This window comes from Pteronotus mesoamericanus, unplaced genomic scaffold (genome assembly GCF_021234165.1).
Source record: "Pteronotus mesoamericanus isolate MK-2021 breed Mesoamerican mustached bat unplaced genomic scaffold, CSHL_Meso_final contig_20, whole genome shotgun sequence".
In the NCBI taxonomy this organism is placed as follows: domain Eukaryota; kingdom Metazoa; phylum Chordata; class Mammalia; order Chiroptera; family Mormoopidae; genus Pteronotus; species Pteronotus mesoamericanus.
In genome coordinates this window covers 7,543,071-7,557,001 of record NW_026555085.1, presented here as the reverse complement: position 1 = coordinate 7,557,001, position 13,931 = coordinate 7,543,071, and positions in this window count along the sequence as shown.

Below are 13,931 nucleotides of genomic sequence, written 5' to 3'. Positions count from 1 at the left end.
CCGCCGGTGCCCCGCGTGTCCCCTGCTCTGAGGTCAACTTGGCAGCCCCTCCCCAGTGCAAATCCTACTACTGAAGCCATCGCCCTGTCTCTTTAGCAGTTTTAGTGTTTAAAAATGTTTTGAGCTTCCCGTTCTCTCCCAGGCCCCACGAGGCCAGCCAAAGCACAGCCAAGGGGGGCTCAGGGTTTTGCAAGGCCTTATTCCATCCACGCCAGCCGCCCAAAGTACGCCCCCACTCTCAGTGCCCGCACACCCAAGAACCACCCTCCAGTTCGCTCTCGCCTGCGAGGTGGTGAGAAGTAGCCGTCAGAGAGGCTCAGAGTGTCAAGTGTCCACACAGAGGGAGCCAGTCTCTGCTGCCATTGAGAGGTGTCCACAATATAATGTGGAAAGAGAAAGACAGATTCCAAAAGAGCATGCCTGTTACTACCTCATTATTTTATTTAGAAACATCTGTGTGTATATGTGAGCGTGTGAATGTTTTTAAGCCTAGAAGAACATTCACTGGGTTAGCTGTTGTTATCTCAGCGGGGAAATTTCAGATGCTTCTGACTCACATGTATTATTTTTAATAACCGGGAAAAAAATCTATTTTCTTGAGAAAAGAAAAGCCAGAAGTCATCAAGGACTATAGATTAGAAATAAAGGTCACTTTCTGTTCTTAGCATTATTTTTATAACTACACATCACAGAGATTGGGAAAGGACTTTGAACTTTGACCTTGAAATCTTTTCCTGCTGATCTATTCCAATAAAAATGCTCAGACAATTGGGATAAGTAGAAGAACTGGGTTGTGTTCACCAGGGATGAGGAGGTGAGGATGTCAAGCCAAGTTTTGAATAAGAAAATCCCAAGGAGCCCAGGCAGAGTTGCTCAGTTGGCTGGAGCGTGGTCCTGTATACCTAAAGGTTTCAAGATCGATTCCCTGTCAGGGCACATACCTAGGTTGCAGGTTCCATCCCTGGTCGGTCGGGCACAGACAGGAGGCAACTGATTGATATTCCTATCTCACATCAATGTTTCTCTTTTTCTCTCTTCCTCTCTCTCTAAAATTAAAACAAAATCCCAAGAAGAATAATGCTATTTCCAGAACAAACACTCACATTGGAGAGATGCCTGACACCTGTGTGTGTGAGTGTGTGCGTGTGCATGTACACGTGGGGGTGTCTGTGCATGCCCCCTTTGGGACACCCGAGGCACAGGCAGCCCCTTTGCGGCACTTGCGTCTCCTTCCCTGCCGGAATGTGGGGCCGTTTAATGAGGTCTTGCTTCAGCTCAGGTGCATGGAGCAGACACAGCCACGGTGGGAACCAGGAGGGCTGGTCTCTGCAGCCTGGGGAGGGTCTGGGGGGCAGGCCAAGAGCTCCCACACTCCTTCCCCACCCAGCAGGGAGAAAGCCCCTTGGAAATTCTCAGATCCTTCACTAGAAGCACCCAGTCCTCTGCTGATCTCTGCCTCAAGACTAGGGTCAGAGAAGGAGTCCTAATTCTATGGGACAGGGACAGGGAGGGGCTGAGGACTGTGAGGAGGGACAGGGACCCCTGGATCCAAATTCTAGCTTGTGACCCCAAATAAACCAGCCCCACGTAGGCTTCAGTTTCCCTGTAAACGAGGGGAGGATATGGGGAAGTTTGATTTTGAAGGTTCTTCCAGCTCTGGGAGGCAATGAAAGGAGGGGTGGGGTGTTCTTGAGCAAGGCAGAGGGAGGGCGCCCCCACAATAGAATAAATGGCAACCCCAGTGATATAGACCTGTTTCTGTTTGTGTGTCTGTGTCTGCTCCCCTCCCCAACTAAGACCCCCCTCATTACCCAGACCTAAGTGGAAGCTAGTCAACCCGCTCCTTCTCTGCACCCCAACCTCTGAACTGGCTCCTCCCCCACCAGGAGCCAGGCAAGTGGCAGAAAAAGCAAGACTGAGTCTTAGCAGGGCACGTGTCGGGCGGGGGGGGGCATGGGCACGAACCTGACTGTGCGGCTGAGCGGGACGGGCGGGGGGGGCCGCCAGCTCCAGGCTCTGGGCTCCGTGCCCAGGGGTAGGCAGGCTGCTGCACACCAGCAGCGCCAGCTTGGGGGGTCTGATAGAGCTTTCTGAGGCAGGGGGCGTCCTGGCAGGGTGGGGTTGGTGTCAGATCTGAAGGCAGAGCCAAAAACAGAGCAGGAGAGGCCAACAGTCTGCAGGGAGGATGGCTGCAGGTCAGGGGACGCTGCACGTAGGTGGCCGGGGTGAAATCGCGGCAGCTACTAGGACAGGGGGCCGGAGGGCTGCAGGGAGGACTTGGGCCAGCCAGTGGAGGGAGTGGCCAGGGGTTCCTTCCAACGGTAAAACCCTAGGCAACGTCTTCAGACTGACTCAATTCTCACCAGCCAGGAGGGGCTGAGCCCTGCTCAGGCCTGGAGGCAGCACACACCTCTCTGGGTGAGCAGAAGATGGATTCCTGCAACCCTTGTTTAACCCAAGGGCCGCTGCCCACGTCTGAGGCCCAGCACACTTTCCGTCCCCACAGGCCCTGCCCAGGTTCTTTGGCTTGATCGAGCTCCTTGCCCTCTATGGCTCCCAAGAGGTATCAGAAAGAGCCCTATCCAATCTGGCCCTTCTATGTTGGTGGTGGGGGTAGCCCAGTAAACCCAGAAGGTTCCCAAGAGGTCATTGACCAGCACTGGACACCAGCTCCTAGAGTAAGGCTGGAGGTGGGGCCTATACTGGGTCTCAGAGATGTTCCTTCACCCCGTTCACCCTGGGTCCAGAAATGGGGACAACTTGAGAGGCAGTGGGGCTGGAAAGTCCCCATTTTCCTTCTCCCTAAGATGGTACTATGGGGCCCTATTCTTTATCTAAAATTTGAGAGGCAAAGAAGGTTCTGGATGGATCAATCTTCCATCCCCCCACACCCCAGAGGACTCTATTCCCTTTAGGATTCTGGTGGGACTCGTGTACAGCATCCTGGTGATTTCTGGCCCATGGAGTGGTGACTGTGGGGTGGAGGGGCGGGTCCAGGTCTCTTCTCAGTCTTGATCCTCAACTTCTAATGAGCAGGGCTTGACTCTGAGGAAGTGGCGGCCCCTCCTTCCTGCCTTGACTGCAGAGAGTCACACCTTCAGAGGCCTCCTACATCTCTCTCCCTCTTTCTCCCCCCCACACCTGTCACCATGGGAACAACAGGCCTGAGCAGGGCTCAGCCCCTCCTGGCTGGTGAGAATTGAGTCAGTCTGAAGATGTTGCCTAGGGCTTCATCGTTGGAGGGAACCCCTGGCCACCCCCTCCACTGGCTGGCCCAAGTCCTCCCTGCAGCCCTCCCCCAGCCCTGCTTGAATGGTGCCAGTGACCAGGAGCTCAGCGCTTTGCAGACAGGTCATTCCCCATTGGCCAGCTATTGTCCCCTCCCAACCCTCGGTATCCTGTGTGATAGTGGGGGTATGGCTGTGGCAAAATGGGGGTGAAGGCTCTGTTCTGCACCCCAACATTCCAGAATGGGCTGGGGGAACCACCGACTCATTCTTTCACTCCATGGAGGCCATGGCTCTGCCTTGAGAAATAGTGTAATGCCCAGTGGGAGGGGCACGCACTCAGGTCTCCGAACCTGGTTCTTGTCCAGGCTCTGCAATAGACTCTCTTTTGTTTTTGTGTCTGGACCTCAATCTGCCACCTGCAAAATAAAAGGAGTTTGGAATGAATGATTTTCTTAGGATCCTAAAGCTCTGACTTACTGTGTTCTGTGTTTTTATTTGTGAGGGTAAATAATTGGGCACAAGGAACCATCGCTAATAGCCAGAACTCTCTTCTTGTTTGTATCTCTGGGTGAGCAGAGGATGGATTCCTGCAGCTCTTGTTTAATCCAAGGGCCACTGCCCACGTTTGGGCCCAGCACACTTGCCCATCCCCACAGGCCCTGCCCACATTCTTTCGCCTGATTATGCTCTGTTTCCTTTTCTAAGAATGGCATTCTCTTCAGGCCAGGGTGGATTTCTCTTTCTCCCCTATTCCCCTGTTGGGCATTCTGTGCAGCTTCCGGGTGCCCTCTCCATCCTGGATCTATCCAGTCTGTTCCAAGGCTACTTTCCTCACCACCCACCCTGACCCCAGGAAGCCTGACTGCCTTCTTGTCTCTAAATCCCAGGAGAATCTCCATCCCTTTCTCCCAATTGTCTGTTCCTGTCTTCTTGGATCCTGACCCTGGGAGTTCTTCTAACTACTAGGGCAGGGAAGGACATTGTTGCACTTTTACCAGACAGTGTTCGTTTGTTCGTTCATTCATTCATTCTTTCATTCATTCAATCATTCACCCACTTAGTCACTGTGGCAGACACTGTTGGTTATTAATGCCATAGTCACTTCCTTCTTTTTGCCCTCCTCCCACTATATAGCTTGAAAAACTGAGGCACTCATTCCTCAGCCTCCCTTGCAGCTAGAGCTGGCCCATGTGACCCAGTTATGACCAATGAGATTTGATGAAGTCTGCTGGGGGCTTCGGGAAAAGTATTTCCTCTCTGAGGAAAAAAGGAAACTCAGGAGGATATCCTATCTACCTACTCTGGCCCTCAACCTGATTCATGCTTGTGGGCATGATTGTGTGGGGTAATGATGTCTGGAACAATGGTAGCCGACTTGTGACCATGAGGCACCAAGCCTAAGAATAAAAACCAACACTCAGAAGATGATGAAGCAAGAAGGTGGAATGAGCCTGGGGTTCTTCATGATTGTTGAGCTGTTTAATCATCCCTGAAACCACACCCTCCACACTTCTCATTGAGTAAATAAATGGCATTACAGTTAAAGCTTTATAAATGAGGTACAGTGGCACCTCGGTACTCATCGTTAATTCATTCTGATGAGTGGCAAACAAGCAATGGTTGATGAAGCATTTTCTCTTGAGGGGTGGTGTTGTGACACATACAAATTCTAGCAAGTGCAACTAGTGGCCAGCAAGCGCCAAGTGCTGAAAAATTTTTTCTCATCGAAACACGAGTACCAGGCTTGACAAGTTCTGAAGCCAACGAATACTGAGGTATGACTGTATTATGTTTTTTTGTTGTTGTCATCATAGCAGCAACAATTCAGACATTCATGCAGTCAATCATTCACTTACTCATTAATTCACTCATGCATATGTTTACCTTCTTGACTTAGGGTAGAGGTTCAGATGCTCTAACAGAGATCCCACACAACAATGGCTAAGTTAAATAGAAATTTATTTCTCTCTCGTATAACAGTCTGAGTATAAGTAGTCAAGGGCTGGGATGGCAGTTTCAAGATGTCAGGGACCCAGGATCCTTCTATCTTGTTGCTTTACCTCATCTGGGGTGTCCTCTTGCCCACATGTTCCAAGATGTCCCCACCATGTTGCATTTCAGTGGGAGAGAAGGAGGAAAGGCAAGAGGGGGCCTGGTTTCTTTTAAAGATATGATCTGGAAATTACATATGTCATACTTTTGTTCACGTCTCGTTGGCCAGAATTTAGTTATACGACCATTCCTTGCTATAAAAGAGGCTGGGAACTGCATGTTTCATTCTAGTTTGCTGTGTGTTCAGCTATAAATTTCATATATATAACTAAAAGAAAGTGAGAACATACATGAGGTGCAGTTAGCAGTCATTGATTTTTTTCATTCATTCATCAAACATCTATAAATCTGTACTATGCAGAAAGCACTGTGACCTGGGCCCAGGTCCCAGATTTTACACTGTTCATGGTCTAGTGGGAGAACAAAGCAAGCCTAGACATTCAAATCTAACCAAGCTTTGTGAGCACCCACTCTGTCCAGACATGAATCCAAACTGAAGAGCAAAGAGCACCGCTAACAGTACATTTGGTGGGGTCTGAGATGACCCACCCACCTTCTCGTGTCCCCTATCTCTACAGAGCCCAAGGACATAGGAAGAAGGAAGAAAGGTGACAGTGGCAAGTGGGAGCATGTATTTCAGAAAGAAACTTTGCTTAGAAAAATCCTTCTTAGGCCCTGACCAGTGTGGGTCAGTTTGTTGGGCATTAACCCACAGAATGAAAGGTCTCCGGGTCGATTCCTGGTCAGGGCATACGCCTTGGTTGCTGGCTGGGGCATGTGTGAGAGGCAACCAATTGATGTTTCTCTCTCACATCAATATTTCTCTCCTTCTCTTTCTCCCTCTCTTTCCTTCTCTGCAAAAATAAATAAAATCTTTTAAACAATCCTTCTTAGGTTCTAATGAGAATCGTACCTGCTGAGATGTATGCTCTCCTTTTGTCCTTTTGTGTGAAGGACATCAGTGCTGGCATTTCCCTTGGACATCCTTCAGATGCCCCTGAAGGAGAGCTGTCAGCTTCCCACCCTTGGGTAGCGAGGTGACTCACTTCCTTGGGGAAGCAGAGAATTTGTGTGAGAGGTTCTGGCCCCATGCCTGTCACACAGCGAGTGTGCCACAGAGGTGTGATAAATTAGCTGAATGAAGAATCAAGGAGCAAGTTGTAGATTGTGTTTTCCAAAACTGAGTGCAGCAATATTTCTGGTCCTATATTAGTTCTTCAGGACCTGGTCACTTCTCATGGATCTATTTTCCATCTTCTTAAACTGGGGAAGATTTTTTAGTGCTTCCACTAATAGATTGTGAAACCACTTTGCCTGGGTCTCTCTCTGTCCCCTCACGAATAGCCAGCATCAGCCCCCAGACACAAGACTGAGTGAGCTTCAGATCATTGCAGTCCCCATCCCGGGATCTACCCCATTGGATGCTGGGTGAGGTAGAGATTCCTGCTCAAGTGGCAGATTCGTGAGCAAAAGAAATGTTATTGTTTTAAGCCATGAAGTTTTAGGGTCTTTGTTATTTGGCAATAGATAAGCACAATGGTATGGCAATTTTTAAATGGCCATGAATTCTTCGCAACTCCCACCAAGGGATGGAGTCTAGTTCCCTTGCCCTTGAATCTGGGCGGGCTTTGATCGGCAGCATAGAGCAAAAGTGATGTGCGACTGCCCAGCCTGGGCCTCAGGGGCCTTGTACTTCCTTCCTCGCGTCCTTGCTGCCCTGAGACTGTGAAGTACGAGCTATGCTGCAGATGCTGGAGACACAAAGTCCAGCCGACAGCCCACTCTGACCTCCACACACATGAGTTCTTCTGAAACCATTCTGCCCCAGTCAAGCCATCAAATGCAGTCACAGGAGGGATCCCATGCAAGAGCCCAGCCCTAACTGCTGACCCCAAGGCTTGGGACAAAATAATGTGGTTCTTGTTTTCTAAGCCACTGAGTTTGTTTCACTTCACTAGATAACTGATAATAGCTCCTGTTTCTGAATTAATATTTGAACCCAGAGGCACTTTGAGGGACCACCAGTGCTGTGCCAAGCGTGGGGACAGATAGAGGAGACGAGATTCTTGGCTGCGGAAGCTGACTGCCCAGTTAAATCACAGGGAAGACCAAGTCTCACACAGGAGTAGATTGATAGCTGACCACTCCAATCCATTCGCCACCTACCGTAGGGATGGGACGGAGGCCTGGTAGAGCAGCGCTGCTCTCCTGCACCTTATTTCTCAGCCTCCTTTGCATCAGGGTGTACCAGGTGACGAAGCTGTGTGCAGTGGGATGTGGGGGGGAGTGATGAGGCCACTCCAGGCTAGAGCCTGTAGGACAGGGGGCTGCCTTCCCCACTAGGCAGATCAGAGGAGCCAGGGTCTCTATATCACCTTTTGGAGGAGAGCTATTTAATGTCTGAAACTCAGACTATAGCAAGGAAGTTATAATCCTCCTATTTACACTTCAGATTCTGTTATAAGACTTGAGTTTTACCCTATTTAATGCGGCCAGCCTCTCCTGCAAGGCGGCCTGCAGTGTGATCCGTGTCTTGACTCCAGACTGGAAGCTTAGGGCTGGGGCAGAGTTGGGAAGAGGTGGGTGGTGACTCCCTCCTGCTCAATGTGAGTTCCATGAGAGCAGGTACTTTTGTTCTCTTTGTTCACAGCTATGCTTCCAATCTGGTGCTTTAGCTTCATAAGTATTTGCTGATTGGATGAGTGAACCAGAGATAAGTAGTATATCCTTTTAATTCTGGGAGCTCCCTGAGGATGGGGCCGTGTCACCCTCAGACTGGGGTTCCCTGAGGGTAGGGCCGTGTCTCCCTCAGACTGGGGCTCCCTGAGGGTAGGGCCGTGTCTCCCTCAGACCGGGACTCCCTGAGGACAGGGCCGTGTCTCCCTCGGACTGAGGACAAGGCTTCTTGTTCTCTGTACTTTCTCAGGTCCAGAACAGTGTCTCCGGACAGCTGGGACTAATGCAAGGCTAGGCCCTTGGGTCTCCTTCCCCTGCCTCTCAGACCCCTGTGACATGGACATTGACTGTGACAGGGGCCGCAGATGGCATTCAGTGATGGCAGAGGGTGGTTAAGCACCCTTGGAATGAAGCTTAGCCTCATTACAGCTTGTTGGAGAGAAGAGCCAATTAGGGAGGTAATTTTCCTTGAGCAAGTTGAAGAATGCAGGGAAATGATACCCAAACAGGCAGGAAGCCAGCAGCTGCCCCACCTCTGCTGGCTGCGTGGAGGCCCCTGCCAGGCCCTGGCCCCCTAGCAGCCCCCCAGCCATCTGTGGCCAGGAGCAACTGAGCCCCGGCTGAGACGTCAGGGCTCCAGAGGGTGTCATGACCAGCTTCCTCCCCCCGCCCCACACAGCCCCCAACTAACTTAGCATGTTGTGGCTGTAAATATTCCCAGTCTCTAAGAGCCACATGCTTCTGGTATTGGGAAGTTCTTCTGGATCACTAATTGTCCTCTTTGGGGCTGCTGTTTATTTTTACTACATCCTTTGTGGGGAAGGAAAAGAGGAAGCAGCCTAGGGAGAGGCTCAGAGGCCCCCTCACCTTTCTTTTCCATCCGGGGTGTATTGGTCCAGGAAGTCCTGTGTTGTCACTCACCAGCCATTGGAGGAAAGATGGTTTCCTGGGCGCTCTGCATAATCCAGGACTTGAGGGAGAGCAAGTGACAGAAATCCAGCTTAAAGCATTGAACTGCAGCAGAAGAGGAGGGGAGGGGGACTTCTGGGGAGGATTTAGAATCTCTCTCATCAAAGGAAGGGAGGGACGTGCAGGCAGGAGAGCCCTGGGAGCAACTGGAGCCCAGTTGCTTTGTCATTTTCTCTCTGGTTTCTACTTTGCTGCCCATTGACCGAAGTCTCTCACTCTTCCTGCACGTGGCAGGCACTATCGCTCTCTTCCTCATGACCCACTCCTCAAAGATCATCAATGCCCAAGGGTGGGGGACATGATTAACACCCTCTTCTGGGCAGGATCACAGAGCTGGACAGGTGGGGTCTGTTCTCCAGAAGGAGGGGACGCCAATCCCAGGACAGCGGCTGCAAGGCTCTGTAATAGTTACCAGTGATGGGACACAGAGCCATCTCCTCCTTTCACTTGGTGCCTGGTGTCTTGTCAAATAGTTGATCTAGCTTATTTCCTTTATTTTTTGAAACCAGCATGAGATATCTATTAATATCACCCATGATACACAGACAAAGAAACTGAGGCTCAGAGAAGTTAAATAACTTGCCCCAGGTCTGGGGACGGAGGGAGGTAAAATCCATGTGATGAGCTGAAGCTTGGACATATGAAATGGAACTCCTAATACCAGGTGGCCTGTGCCGAGTGTCCAAAACAGTTCACACAGAGCTAAAGGAAATCAGGTGAAGGAGAGTTGAGCAGGCTCCAGCAATCAAGGTAGGCTTCCTAGAGTAGGTGGCATTTGTGAGCATAGAAGGATGGTAGGGCTGCTCCAGGCAAAGAGGCACTGTGGTAGTTGGAAGTGGGGCTGGTGCACTGCAGGGCAGCATTATGAGCGGACACAGGTGGGCTCCAACAGTACTTCATTCAGCAGGGCTGTGTGGTCCAGGTCAAAAAAGGGGGCTACAGAGACCCTGTGAGTGGGGCTGACATTAGGACACTTGATTTTTAAATAGAAGTGCTGACAGGAAGGAAACAGCATTTCTGGAAGGTGGGTCCCAAATACTTACTGAGCACAGCAGCCCACAGCCTGGGCTCAGGGAGGTAGAGAGCAGGGAGGGTGGGCGTCTCTGCCTGCCTGGGATCCCATCCCAAGGCCACGTGTTTCTTGGACTTGGAAGCAAGCCCTCTAGCTGAGCAACCCTGCAGGAGCTGCACCTAGCACAGTGCCAAGCACATAGTAGGTGCTCAATAAAGAGGAGTAGCTATTACCCAGCCTCCGTGGTGACCACACTGTTGGCTGGGATGTCACATGGAGGGAGGCAGCCGGAGAGAACACACTCCGCTACTGAGCACCTGCTCTGTGCCACGCCTACTGCAGAAGGTGTGTCCTGAGAGCAGAGACTTTGCATGGATCATGGATCGCTGCTCTGTCCCGACAGCCCAGAGCACTGTGCTGCATGGGTGGGGCGAGGAGGTGCAGTGCGGGGAGCTCACTAACTTAACATGTCATGCATAAAAACACTCCTAGCTTCCAAGAGCCTCATGCTCTTGGCATTGGGAAATTCTTCATCACCAACTGTCCTCCTGGGGGCTGCAGTTCCTTATATCCAGTGACTCTGCAGGGTAGGCCTCTCAATCTTAATTTTACAAGTGGGGAAACAGAGGTTTGGAGGATTAAAGGGACATGTCCAAGGTCACACAGCCAGACTGCAAGGGAATCAGGTTCTGCTGATTTCCCAAAGCCATTTTCTCAACCAGCAGCCCCTGCACCTCCCTGGGGGATGGGAGGTAGCCGAGCAGAGGCCAGAGCAGGGGGATGGAGGGATCCCCCCCTGTCTGACTCACTGATGAGAGGTCTGTTTCACTCTCCTTCTACTTTTGTCTGGCCCTGCTCAGGATGGAAGCCCTCCAGACCTGGGTGGGGGCCAAAGGAGGGGGCACCTGCAGAGGCTGCAATAGCCTGGGCCCACACTTGGTACCAGCAGCTTCTTGGGGAGTCTGAGGGAGGCAGCCTCAGCAGCAGGGGCAGCCTGCTAATTAGGACGCAGTCTTCATGACTCGCTATTCTGAGATGTCATTTTCTAGACTTGGGGTTGGGGGTGGGAGTGGAAAGGCGCGCACAGAGTTGTTTTTAATTACATTTGGTTTGCTAATTTCTGATAGAAAATAAATATTTACCGGGAGCCATATTTCTTCATTTCACGCCAGCTGACTCCCGAGTTTATCAGGAGCCCAAACAGGCACCTCCTGCTCACCTCCCAGCCCCCCAAGTCCCCCTACCCGAGACACACACCCAAACTGAAAGAGGGGGTGGGAAAGGAGAAAGACAGATGGAGATGGAGGGGAAGCGGGGAGCCAGGTCTGGCTTCTGCGGGCGGCAGGTCCACCACTCAGGTGTGGGCAGAGGGCAAGGGGCCTGAGGACAGGGAGAAGCCGTGGTGTTTTGGGCCCCCGAAGGGTCTCTCCAAGGACAGCCTTCTGAGGCCCTTTTGAATGACTGGGATGGAAGAGAGCTTTAAAACTCATCCTGTCCACTCCTTGGCTTCCAGATGGGCCCGGGGAAGGGAGTGCGAGGGAGGAAGGGGAGAGGAGGAAGGGGAGAGGGGGAAGGGGAGAGGGGGAAGGGGGGAGGGGGAAGGGGAGAGGGGGAAGGGGAGGGGGGGAAGGTTTCGGGAAGAGAGGGAGTGATGGAGGGTTTCGGGAAGAGAGGGAGTGATGGAGGAGTCCCGTGGGGGCGGGTGGAGATAGGAGGCTCCGGGAAGGACATCTGCCCTTCACTCTGCTGAGAGTCAAGGTCTTGGGATTTTCAGGGGACACATAGCAGGGAGGTGTCTCCCTGATGCTGAGCGGGAGAGGAAATTAGAGGCCCTTTAGTTGAGGGCTGGGGGCCATGGCAGAATGGAGAGGGGGAGCAGGGCAGTTTCTCATCCTCAGCACTATTATCTACACTTTGGGCTGGATAATTCTTTGCTGTGGGGGCTGTTATGGGCATTATATTACTGGCCTCTACTCACTGGATGCCAGGAGCACCCACCACCCATTTTGGAGACAGGCAAAAATGTCTCCGGACATTGTCAAATGTCCCTCAGAATGTGTGCATACACAAAACTGCCCCTGACTGAGAAGAGCTGCCTAGGGTAGCTGGGGGAAGCAGAAGCGGGGCTCAGGATGATAGGGAGGAGTTTGCGGGGACTCTGGACTGAGAGGGGATGAGGCCCCTAAGGAATGGGGAAGAGATAAGGGGATTTGGAGGTTGGAGAATGGAGAGGTCCCAGCCCCCAGCCTGGTTTCTAAATCCATGTTAAGCCATGATTGTTTTTTTTTTTCCAATTACATTTCAATTTAGCTCAATTACTTTTCCATTATTGTTCAAGCGACTCGGTTTTAATTGAAGCTGCTGGTTCTTATCTCTCCCATTCCCCCACATAGAACTGGGGAGGGAGGAGGGGGCCGGGGTTAGGGAAGCCCAGGTTGGTAGAGTTTTAGGGGCAGTGGGCATTTTCAGCAGAAAGACCAAGGCCTCGAGGGGTGGGGCATACTGAGGAGCTCTCTGGGATATGCCAGAGCAGCCAACAAATCCGCAGGGAGTGGGGAGGGCAATGGCGAAGGAAAGCTTCGATAATGACACTTACCAAGTACTGGGCATTGCTGTCGCTGAGAGTGCTAAGGTGTGTGCTATTATCACCTCCATTTTACAGAAGGGAAAGATGAGGCACAGAGAAGTTAAAGAACTTGTCTGGAGTCATACACCTGATAAGTAGCCGCGCCAGGAGGCAATCCAGCCCTCTGACTCCTGAGTTTGGGTGCTTAACCCCAGGTCATACTCTTTCTCCCTCACCGTTATACCCACTGGCACCCCTTCCTTCCAAGCTCTGACAAGAGCCTTTCTTACAAGGCTCTGACTCAGTTGCCTCTAGGAAACTGTCTTTAATTCCTCCCGTTCCCCCAGCCCCGCAGCCTTCACTGCCTGGCCTACCCTACCTCTTCCAAGAAGTCTTCCCTGATTGGCCCTACCCTTACATACGCCCATTCCCTGAGCTGCCCATCTACCCTTCCATGTTACTAGCTGCTCAGTGGGGGTGGAGGCAGGAGGTGGGGTGAAGTGGGCGGTTGGAGGCAATGATCTGGAGTTGGACAGATCTGAGTCAAGCTGTGTGGTTTGGGCAAGTCACCGTTTGGGCTTAGTGAGCCTTTTTTTCCTTGTCTATAAATGGGGCATTAATAATGCTGACCTCCTGAGGCTGGGTGTTCTGCAGATTAAACTGAAGGGGATGAAGAGTGTAAAGCACCAAGAAGAAGTAAGAGGTTTAATAGGACATGGGTTTTCTCAGCCAACCCTGTATTGCTCTTGAGACACAGGCACTGCAGGGATCCATCTCCCCACTTCACAGAGATGCGTTCAAACCCTGCAAAGAGGGAGAGCAGAGACTGGGATGGGGGTGTCCCTCTTAACCCTGGATGTCATCGACCCTGTGGCAGAGGAGACAAGGGACACGTATAAACAGCTGTAAACTTTCTGAACCCACGGAGTGAAGACCTTGGGCTTGACTCACTTATCCGCCACCTTCCATGTTCTGCCTGGGAGCCCCCTAGATTCACAGAGCGGCTCTTCCTGTGGCTCTGAGGGTGGGTGAGCGATAGAGGTGGGAGTAGGCAAGCGCCCCGTCGTGCAGTTGAGGCGTGTATGTGGTTGTTTCAGTCCAGAGACATGCCTTCCTTCAAAAGGAATAGAATATTAGACCCAAGTGGCCTTAAATTATTTTTCTCAAATAGCAAAAGACCTGGAAGTGGCTGGTTCCAGGGGGTCAATGACCCAGGCTCTCCACAGATCCCTCTGCTGTGGCATCTTCGGTGTGTTCGCAGTGTTCACCTCGTGGTCACAGATGGCTTTTGGAGAACTACATTGCAGCATCTCAAGGCAGCACCTGGAGCTGAGAGGAAGGAGAGAGAAGAAAGCCCTCCTGATGTCCTATCTCCTTTCATCAGAAAGAGGAGTCCTTCCCAGAAAGTGCCCCACAGATTTCCCAT